At 40.1% G+C, this 12,197-nt stretch overlaps 1 protein-coding gene across 1 annotated transcript in view; it reads left to right on the top strand.

Moving 5' to 3' along the window:
- LOC306743537 (uncharacterized protein) overlaps positions 1-12,197 on the top strand; it is a gene marked incomplete at its 5' end in the record, with an annotated part of 83,874 nt that overhangs the window by 57,249 nt on the left and 14,428 nt on the right.

Raw genomic sequence — 12,197 nt, 5'->3', positions numbered from 1 at the left:
TTTTACATAAATATATATTCATAAACACATGAATAAATCCAAACGTGATCTGTAAACTACAAGTAAACAAAAGTTCGGAACTAACAGGAAGTACTTTTTTCTGTGACTTCCTGCGTATACACAGCTGAAAACTGTCCGACTTGATTGCAGTTTTTTGTCAACGCCTCCTGCTGCGGCCGCTGCTCTCGTCTGGATTCCAGGCGAGGCGCAGCTCTAACGAACGAGCCTATTGACTGCAAGGGGGCGGGGCTTAAGGAGACAGGGCTTGAGGAGGCGGGGCTTAATGAGGCTTAATGAGGCTTAAGGAGGCGGGGCTTAAGGAGGCTTAAGGAGGCTGCCCAGCGCTCTCACAGCGAGTGATCAGGGGAGACATGATGGCCTCAATGCAGGAGCTCTTGCCGACTGTCCTCGGCTTGTTGGAACAAAAGATGAAGAAGTGAAATGTGAAAGTACTTTGGCTCCATTACAGACTGAAGGAAAGCCCACTGACACACAGAGACCCGTCTAACAGACCAAGGGAGGACACGTCAAACATGGCAGAGCTCCTTTCAGACAGACACCAGACAACAGGCTACATAGCCGTGTAGAATCAATGCTGTGATGGCACCATGTAGTGTTCATTAATATCTTGCTGGAGGCTAATACTAATAATATGGCATTTGTTAAGTGTTCAAAAAGCTGATAAAAGCTGGTTAAAAGGGAACCAGACAGATGTTTGATTTATTACTTTTCAGTCTCCAGTGTGTGTTTCCCTTTAGTCCAGACATTACTGTGAAAAGACAAAGAAACAATCTGTTTAAACCTTCTTGATGAATCATCACAATAGGAATGTGTTGCTGTTTAAAGGAGTTCAGCTCCACCTGGTTTTGGTTTGTTTTGCACTGAGAGACAGTTCTCTGGCTGATAGAGTGGACTTGTTGAAGCTACAGGTGACAGTCGGCCACAGACGCTCAGCTGGTGAACATAGTGGAGCATTTAGCAGCTAAAGAGACAGATGTTTCCCTCAGGAGGTGGAGACCAAACACAGAGCTAAGAGAGAGAATAGTGGACTTCCATTCATCAGGTGACACAAACACAAAGAGTCCTGATGAGTCATCATGTTGATGTGGAACTGCTGGATGTGGAAGCAGCTGGTTGATATCATGTCAGACACAACTACTTCATAAGCTGATAATGTGTCAGATGTTGTGTTTACAGCTTGTTTTCACTGAACCACAAACAGACAAAGAATCAACTGATGCAGGTTTAAACATCTGATTTACTGACTGACTGGTAGAGGAAACTGAGTCTGAACTGGAGGATGATTGTCAATACAATACTGATAATAATAAATCATGAATCAGTGAACGTGATGAGCTGTCGTCATCGGCCAATCAGAAGAAGCTCCATGAAGTACCAGAATATGAGCTGATGAATAATAAGTGGTCCATGTGAACATGAATAACAAAGCTCTGTGATGAGAGTGATGTCATGTTCATGTGTTCATGCTGCTCTGACTCCTCCTCCTTTCAGGGTGGAGCCTGCTGGAGTCCGATGGGTCAGACCAGGTCTGAGGAAGTGTAAGTGTGCTTTGAGTTTGATTCATGAAAACATTCAACCGTCTTCAGACTGTGACATCACTCATTCACATCTCTGATGTCATCATCAAAGTGTCACTAGATGAACAGATGATAGATTCATAACTGCAGCTGTATTGTGTCTTGTTCTCTCCATCAGATTCCTGTGAACTCACACTCGACACAAACACAGTGAGCAGGAACCTCCAACTGTCTGACAACAACAGGAAGGTGACATGTGTGAAGGAGCATCAGTCATATCCTGATCATCCAGACAGGTTTGACTACTGGGAGCAGCTGCTGTGTAGAACTGGTCTGACTGGTCGCTGTTACTGGGAGGTCGAGTGGAGAGGAGGAGTTTATATATCAGTGAGTTACAGAGGAATCAGAAGGAGAGGAAACAGTAGAGACTGTTGGTTTGGAAGGAATGATCAGTCCTGGAGTCTGGAGTGCTGTTATGATGGTTACTCTGTCTGTCACAATAAGACAGAAACACACATCTCCTCCTCCTCCTCTTTCTCCTTCTCTGGTAGAGTAGCAGTGTATGTGGACTGTCCTGCTGGCTCTCTGTCCTTCTACAGAGTCTCCTCTGACACACTGATCCACCTCCACACCTTCAGCACCACATTCACTGAACCTCTTTATCCTGGGTTCAGGTTCAGGTTCTTTCCTGGTTCCTCAGTGTCTCTGTGTTCTCTGGAGGATTGAGAGTCTCCTCCTGGTAGAGAAACCTTCTCTCTGCTGTCCAGGTAGTTCAGCCTGTACAGGATCACACAGCTGATGTTAGTTAGCAGCAACCTGATCTCTCAGTGGTTGTAAACAGGTGCAGCAGGTGAGGGGTACCTGAGCTGGTCTGGACTCAGGGGGGTTGAGAGCTCTCTGGACTTGTGGTGTTGCAGATGGAGGTCTGAGAGCTGAGCGAGGTCCATGTAATGACCTGAAATGATCTGTTTCTGAGAGAAGAAACATGTTTTACTTTGTGTATAAAACTCAACTTTGTTGTCTTGAAACATTTGTTTGTGTGAAGAAAAACCTCCGAATGTCAAACGAGAGTCTTTCTGGATCAGATTCAGCTTCTGTGGAGAAATAATCACAACTTGTAAAGAGCTGTTTTGATTTGAAGAAACTAAATTCATCATCTTTTGTTATTTTTTCATTAATTCTTTTTTTATTGTAAAAATAAAAAGACAATACATAGACATAACATCAAGAGGACGACAAAACCGTGAGATACAAGCCAGCAAAACATTATATATTCAGGGTATAGAAGTACGGTGTGTGTGTGTGTGTGTGTGTGTGTGTGTGTGTGTGTGTGTGTGTGTGTGTGTGTGTGTGTGTGTTTTATTATGTCATCTAAAAAAGGCACAAAGTATAGATGAGGGCAGATTCATATGTGTGTGTATGCATGTACGTGGGTTTCAATTGGGTTTCAGGCTAAAAATGACAAACAAGTGAATATGAATAGAATGAGTCATGAAACAGTGAAGGATGACCAGGTGGAGTTCTGTTGTATTGTAAATGATGGAGGATGTTAGACTGTCCATTGAACTGTGTGATCATGAGGTTTCTCCAGTGTGTGATGTGTATAATATTCCTTCATCTCCAGGTCATGAGGATAGTTTTCTTGGTGATAGTTGAGGCCACGAAGTCACCAGCGTTAGTTTGGCTGAGCTTTATTGTAGAAATGTCTCCTAGTAAACACAGGGATGATGGGACCAGGCCATTTTATCTTTTTCTTTTTTCATCTTTTCTTCTCTTCTTGCATTATCCGTTGTCGTAACCTTTAACCTTGTTATTGTCAAAACTAATAAAACTGGTTTGTATGTTGTACATTCCAACCAAAGTCCAGTGTTGCTGGTCTCTGAAGGCGTCTGGTCGTCTCCACACGGTGAGAGAGCTCTTCTCCTGCGATGGGCTGACAGGAGTGAATGATTGGTTCTCCTGAAGGTTCCAACCACACGGGGTTCCTCCTCCAGTGGTGGCCTCTACAACCTTTAAAAACCACCTATCTTTAGCCCTTTCCTCTAAATGTCATCCCCAAACTAAAAAGGGTGCATCTCTGCCACCACTAGGGCTGTTTGAATAATGTTGGTTATAATAAAAGGTACACATGTGAACATTTAGGTCAGATGTGTAAATATCAGTGGACTTCTTTGAACTTTGTTTTCAAACACATTTTTTTTGTATATTTCAAAATGTTTGCTCTAAATTTCCATTGAAACTATTTATTTAAAGCACATTTGATGAGTACAGATTTAAAATACACCAAATATTTTGTGTATTTTAAGTAATATTTTAGTGTAATTAGTAAGTAAACTTATTGGTGCTATTATTTCAATATATTAATATTCTTTTGTATTGTGTTAAAAAGTATTAGTGAAAATGCACCGAAAGCACTTTTTTTAAATTATATATTTTGGTATCTTGCCGTTTTAGTATATCTTATTTATGCTTATATTTCAGTACATTATGTGTACATTTCCTTGAGAAAAATGTAAATTATTATTATAAATACAAATATTATTTATAAAAAGACATTTAGTCACTGTTTCAACACAAACTAACATTTAACCAACAAACAACACAGAACAATAAATACAGTTGAAACTCTTCTTGTCGTTCAGAGCAGTGGAGGTAACCCTGCATATGGTTCCCCTACATACGTTCTCCTGGTTCTGCAGAACAGAACATGTGACAAATGCAGAATGTTTGACTCTCATGGGGCAAGTTTGTTGAAATATTCAGAGTGATTAATATTTAAGGAAAGACCTCTGCTGCCCTCTAGTGACCAAAGCTGAGCATATTGTTTAGTGGCCTGTTTGAAAAGCTTTTTCTGAGTATGAACCTGAGTTCTATGAAGACATCATGTTGCATGAGAGAAGCCTGTTCAGATATGAAAACAACAACAATACAAAATAAAATGCAGCACAAGCAGCTCTCTCACTAGATGACATCACAATGACATCACAATGTCACGCTCTCCTGTTCTGAACCACGATCCTTTTGCACAGCAGATATATGAGCAAGAGGTCAAAGGTCATGAGGAAGTCGTATGTCCTCATTAATGCATAAAGCTGCAGTGTGTCCTAGAAGTAAACAGAAAGAGTAAAGGATCTGGAACGCAGCCTAAGACTCATACGTGGGTAAGTTGTCCCGCCCCAACAGGTTCAACCAGACCAACAAAGTGGAGTGAAGAATAAAAACACTGTCAGGTCAGACTCTGTTGTCTTAGTGAATGGATTTATTCAAGATCAACTCTACATGTACAAGAACACAAGGTCCCCACTAGTCTACATGTACAAGAACACAAGGTCCCCACTAGTCTACATGTACAAGAACACAAGGTCCCCACTAGTCTACGTGTACAAGAACACAAGGTCCCCACTAGTCTACATGTAAAAGAACACAAGGTCCCCACTAGTCTACATGTACAAGAACACAAGGTCCCCACTAGTCTACATGTAAAAGAACACAAGGTCCCCACTAGTCTACATGTACAAGAACACAAGGTCCCCACTAGTCTACATGTAAAAGAACACAAGGTCCCCACTAGTCTACATGTACAAGAACACAAGGTCCCCACTAGTCTACATGTACAAGAACACAAGGTGACAAAGCTCCTCTGAACATCTGGTCTCCACTACAGAGTCCAGTCTGTTGGCAAAGACACTCTTTACAAGTTGTCTGGATTTGTCCACAGATGCTGGATTTGATCCTGAAAGACTCTTGTTGGAGCTGTGAGGAGGTTTCTGTGCACAATGACATGTGTCAACATGTGTGAACGCAGCTCAGACTGAGACTCAGTAAACCAGTCAGACTGCATACTCTGATAGTGACGTGAGGAACTCTCTCTGGTGAAGGATAAGAAGCTGCGTCACTTCACTTCGTCTGATGCAAGTTGAAGTTGAAGTGAAGCACGAAGCTCCTTTTCTCCACAGACCTGCTGAGGACAGAAGAGAGCTGCACTCTGATGAAGTCCACGGCTAAACCATCAGTAAGTGGAGCTGCGATTGGTTGAAATGACGTTATTGATTGTTGTGAACGTGTGACTCTTTAAAGCTGCTTTCAAACACACGGCAGCTGGGAAACAAGATGGCCGCCTGTGTGCTTAAACAGAGAGAAGCTGCTGTTAGTTTGAATGTTGAAGTCCAGATGAAGTGTTGCTCTGAATGATGACACTGTGATGAAGAAGAGGAGTTCAGTCTGATCTGGGGTCTGTCAGGACTCTTACTGACGTGGAGGGGAAGGCAGTAAAGGGGGAGCACTAGGACCCAGCAGAGACCAGAGAGCTCACCTGGGCCTTTGTTCCTGCACTGAAACACACCTGAGAGACTCTGTTTGCTCTCACCTGCTGCTTTCAGTCCTTTAAGTCCACAAAGCTTCATGTTCATTTCTCCTTCTGGTTAAAGACATTTAGTCCATTTTCTACAGTGTTTGAATGTGTTAGTGTTTTCTTTAGTGTTCACTTTTCCTCTCATTGGTCACCAGGTCGTAGTCGACCTTTTACTAACTGATCAGATGGTGACGTGAACGATCCCGTCCAATGAAAGCTTGCACATGTGACCATGTGACCACAGTGTTTCCTATGAGGACGTTACATGTCATTCTACTGTTCTGTGTTTTACTGACTTCTGGACTCTGGAGGAGATCATGAGGAGAAACAGCACAGCTCCATTTGTTGAAGTTGATGAACAATATTTAACTTGTAAAACAAAAAACTTATAGGATGAACATTTAAAATGACGTCTTTTGACATGTTGTTAACGGGGTTTAAAAGAAGCTGAAGTGAAGTTTGTTTAATATTCAGAGATCTCAACTTTAACAGACAAATGTTGGAGATCAATTGAATAATTATATGAAATAACCAAAGTTAAATTAGTGACATTCAATATGCAGTATTTATGCAGTTTTCTCTTACACCTTTTACATGTGTATTTACAGCCAATATCTGTATTTATTTGTATTAGAATATATTCTATTTGACTGTAATTCAATGAGAGCTTCTGCTGCCAGACTTTTTACCATTTTAAAAAGATGAATGCATATTTTGTTCAAAGTGTGCACAATAATCAGCAGGTTGTAGTCGACCTTTTCTTAACTCAACTGTCTGAGACACTTTTTCTATTCAACGTTTCTCTCCAGACTTTTCTGAGTTAAAGAGGAGCTGAGCAGCAGAGACAGAATGTTTCCTCGTGTGCTTTGAGTTTTCACTGTAAAAGAAAATCAAGATCAGTCTCAATCATCAAAAAATGCACACAGAAAGACTCACAAATACATTCCAATGCACACAGAAATAAATTACGATTTCTATAGATGTAAAAAAAAAATCACAAATATATTTCTGCATTTGTATGTATTAGTTTGTGGATCGCTCCACATGTGTGTGTTTTTGTTAGACTCCTCTGACGTGGCTGGATTCCCAAATGTGTTTTTTTCAACACGGACCTATCTGTAGCCAATCAGATGTCGCCCTCATTTTCAACCAATCACATGAGGGCAGCTCCCCCTCCCCTCCCCACGAGGCTGCAGCGTTACAGCTGCACAGTTTGAGGAGGCGACAGGTGTTACGGGTTAACAGGCCGCCGTGTTATCTGGTGACTTTGGGCTGAAAGCGTCTGCTGTTGTCGTGGTTACGGCAGCTGTTGAGAATACAAGAGAACTCGTATCTGTCCTCGTGAATGTTGTTTTGTTTAATTCATTCAATGTCTAACCTTCTCTGAAGTCTCTGGTCTAAACACACCGGACTAGACGTTGTTGAGTCTCTTGAGGAAAAGAGTCCACTCCAGTTGAAGCGTCGCTTCTTGTTTATGTTGAAACAGGAAGTCAGCAAATTGCCCTTCCTTTGAAATAAAGTTGGTAAAAATAGTCTGTTTTATGCAAATATCTGTCACGTAAATAAACTCTGTAGTGCAGGAAAAAGAAGAAAAAGATATAAGTATATTCAATTTATGGGATTGGAACTCATATCATTGGGTTAAAAGATGATCAAAGGTCAGAAGCATTACCACTAGACCATGATAGAGATGGTGGGATGATGTCATAGGTCTACAACGAAATAATGTACAGTCAGCAGTCGCTCTTAAAAGACAACCAGAGCAACCAGAGAGCAACAGAGAGCAACCAGAGAGCAACCAGAGCAACCAGAGAGCAACCAGAGCAACCAGAGAGCAACAGAGAGCAACCAGAGCAACCAGAGAGCAACAGAGAGCAACAGAGAGCAACCAGAGAGCAACAGAGAGCAACAGAGAGCAACCAGAGCAACCAGAGCAACCAGAGAGCAACAGAGAGCAACCAGAGCAACAGAGAGCAACCAGAGCAACCAGAGAGCAACAGAGAGCAACCAGAGCAACCAGAGAGCAACCAGAGCAACTTGTGACCACACTACCCAGCATGCAGCATGTTGACTTGAACTGCGCAGCACTTTACAATATGGCTGCTTTCTCAAACTAATAGACTGTTTAAAACCAGACAGTTCAACAGGTCTTAGTAGAGCTACACATTAATGAGGCAGATGTTAGTGATGTCGTCATGAGGTGAACATACACAATGTGGACAATAACGCAAAGGAGGCAACAAGAAAAGCAGAGCCGTGACATTAAGAATTCAATGTATTTGTGGATCGTTCTGCGTGCTTTTGTGAGTGAAATTCATTTTTCAGTCCTTCTGTGTGCATTTGTGAGTCTTTCTCTGCATTTGTAATTATTGAGACTGATCCCCATACTAACCAGCCAAGAGACTAAAGAGCATTGTGAATGTCTTTTCTTAGATACGACTCTGCAGCTAAAGTGACAACAACATGAAACTGTCCCATGAGTGTATTCAGTATTGAGGTGAATGAGCTGATTGTCACGATGAAGAGCAGTAATGTGTGATCTCTCCAGCAGGTGGTGGTGTTGGTGTGAAGGTGTGGACTCTGCTATGAGTCAGTGTGAGGACCGAGAGGAGGGAGTCCCTCCCTCTAAAACCAGTCTGTGTGGGGACCATGACCAGACCAGAGCTCAGAGGTGAGAGGACCATCTCTACCTGTCATGACTCTTCTCATGTCACAGCGTCTTTGACTCACTGACTCTGTTTCTACATGTGTGACCAGGATCCACCAGAGACCAGACTGTCCTGGACCTGGACCTGGACCTGGACCTGAACCTGAACCTGGACCTGAACCTGAACCTGGACCTGGACCTGGACCTGAACCTGAACCCAGCTGTGTGTCCCTGAAGAGTAATCGGTCTAAATACGATATTATTAACTTCAAAGATGGACGCCGTTCTCATGACCCAGAGTAAGTTGTTTATGAAACAGATGACTAACTGTTCTGATTCTCAGTTATGAAACACAGAATTGGTCGTGCATCATTTACAGTGTTGTTTTCATGATGATCAATCATGACAGAACTCAATATATTTAACTTACTCAGGTGTCAGCAACCTTTCATATCCAAAGAGACATTTTGATCTTTTTTCCACCCAAAAGAATGTGTCTGGAGCCGCAAAATCTATTTGATATCACAGCTTATAAAGTTTTATATATAGTCATATTATATATACAAAAACTATAGTTTGTTGTATTTATGAAATTATAGACCAAGAATAAAGACAATTATTGACATTGTATTGCTATTTAACCTGTTATAACAATATCAAACTCTTATGAAGAGGAGACAAAAATACAGTCATGTGTCGACTACATTGAGGTGAATTAAAAACACAACTATGCGGATGTGAGTCATATCTATATTTGGGTTAATGAGGTAGAGTGTTCATCCTGTAATCACAAGGGAGCAGGTTTGATCCCTTTCCTCTTCATGTGAGGTTTACATTTTAAACGCATATCTTTAGCTATGTTTACACTGAGCGTCCTCACTGCAGACAAACGGAGGAGGACGGATCCGTCTTTACTAGTGCTGGGCAGAGATGGACACATTTAACTGATTAATCAAATGATTTGTCTGAGATTAACAGCGATTAATCGCATTATGCGCAAAATTCTATAATGAAGTAAAAACTAGTGTATTGTACTCTGGAGCAACAGGAAGTTAACAACAGTGTATAAATCATTTTTTATCAGTTTATTTTATATAGCCCAACATCACAAATACAAGTTTGCCTCAGAGGGCTTTGCAATCTGTAACATAACATCCTGTCCCGGGACCTCACATCGGATCAGGAAAAACTCCCCCAATAAAGATAGTAAAAACCCTTTCACAGGGAAAAAAAGGAAGAAACCTGAGGGAGAGCAACAGAGGAGGATCCCTCTCCCCGGATGGACAGAAGCAATAGATGTCATGTGACCAGAATGAATAACATAACGGAGTTACAGCACATCAGACAGTAGTCTCAGTAGATAACTGTGTTGCAGGAGTAGTATATAGGTTATAAAAATGCACGTGCACGCCAGTGTGTGCACATTTCAAAAAATGCAAATGGATAGGTGGAGTTATTCTGAAAAGTGGTTGTGACCGTATGTCATTTAGAGGTGTGTCATAACAGTGGGGTTTTGTTTAAATATTTGTATGTATATATATATATATATATATATATATATATATATATATATATATATATATATATATATATATATATATATATATAGGACTGTTACCCCATGCTATTTTATTTGCTTCTGGACCTACTGGAATAAAATATCTATCGCAGGCTATCCTTTGTAGAAGCCTGAGCTCTGAGACACTGAGGATAATGGTGTTGTAGACCTAAAGTATACTTTATACTATATTAGTATAAACTATCAGCAAACCATGAACATGCTTATTGACTAGATTAGTTTTCTTTTTTATTATAATTGATAGATAAATATGTATATGTAAGGAGCTCCAAGTGTTTCAAGTTGAGACTTCTGAGGGAAAAAAGGGCCTGAAAGAGAACAGCAATAGTACACAGAACCCAGCAAGATATACAAAAGTTCCCCAGTACTTAAACTGAGACTATAGGTTTGCTGGTTATGATATTCATACAAATAGAAGCTACAAGTAAGCAGATATTCATAAAAACTGAGGCTATAAGTCAGCAGTGGTCTGACATTAATACAAAAGAACTATAGGGCAGTAAGTTAGCCGGTGTTCAGATATCATACGAACTATAGAGCTGTATGTTAGCCAGTGTTCTGATACTTATACAAACTGAGAATATAGTGAGCTGGTGTTCTGATATTAAAACAAACCATAGATATATGTTAGCTGGTGTTCTGATATTAACACAGACCATAGCTATATGTTAACTCAGGCAATGGTTGTAAGTTAGATGGTGTTATGATATTAAAACAAACCATAGCTATATGTTAGCTGGTGTTCTGATATTAACACAGACCATAGCTATATGTTAACTCAGGCAATGGCTGTAAGATATCATACAACCTATAGAGCTGTATGTTAGCCAGTGTTCTGATACTTATACAACATTGATAATATAGTGAGCTGGTGTTCTGATATTCATACAAACCAAGGCTATACAGTCAGGTCCATAAATATTTGGACATTGACACATTTTTCATTATTTTGGCTCTGTACACCAAAGCAATGAAGTTGAAATGAAAACATCAAGATGTGCTTTAAGTGCAGACTTTCAGCTTTAATTTGAGGGTATTTACATCCAAATCAGGTGAACGGTGTAGGAACTACAACGAATGTATAAGTGGCCACCCCGTTTTGAAGGGACCAAAAGTAATTGGACAAATTAATATAATCATATATCTCATTGTCACTTTTTCATTTCCACTTGTTCATTTCAACTTCATTGTTGTGGTGTACAGAGCCAAAATAATGAAAAATGTGTCAATGTCCAAATATTTATGGACCTGACTGTAAGTCAGCAGATGTTTTGATAGTCATAAAAACTGAGGCCATATAAGAGCAGGCTTGTTAACCGCAATTCTGATTTTATTTATACAAACATCCATCTCTAAGTTAGCCAAGCTTCTAACGTTTAATACAAACCAAGGCTGTAAGTTAGCTGGTGATCTGATATTATATACGGAGCTATAGTGCCAGCTTGTGCAAATCTTTGAGGATAACCAATGTACAATCTGTTGCTGTATGTAATTGTGTTCTGTTTCTTTCAACAGTTATGACTTCCAATCAGTTTTAATACAACCAGCTGGACTGTACTAAGCTAGCCTGCCTTTGGAACTATACCAATTCAAGTAGTCACGTTGAGACTACTTATATGACATATAACTTGTAGTAATAATAACAACTACAACTTCATATTCAACAACTTCAATTCTCATAGTTGTTTTTATGTGTATGGATGCAAATTTGATTCATTAAAATGTCTTACTTTTTGCGTGACGTAAGCACACATTTAAGCGGTCACGGAGTTTCAGCTGCTCAACGTCAGTAGGAACATGCGTTATGAAATGTAAAAATAATATGAATTATAAAGGTCAGAATTCAATACTAAACTATTAATACAGCACACTATGATAGTCAGCGTACTATACATTTTGTATAGTTTGGAGTATCAGCACAACTTTGTAAAATGTATTTAGAATTAAGGATATTAAAAACATAATAAGATATTAGCATATTTTTTTCTTTTTGAAGCACTGATGTTTTCGTGACACAAATTGAACAATGCAATGATAATATTTCTGCACTGACTCAAAGAAGTGAGACATGAAAACACCTTT

This window comes from Taurulus bubalis, assembly GCF_910589615.1.
Source record: "Taurulus bubalis genome assembly, chromosome: 11".
NCBI classification, from domain to species: domain Eukaryota; kingdom Metazoa; phylum Chordata; class Actinopteri; order Perciformes; family Cottidae; genus Taurulus; species Taurulus bubalis.
This window is presented reverse-complemented; position numbering and strand designations above follow the sequence as displayed.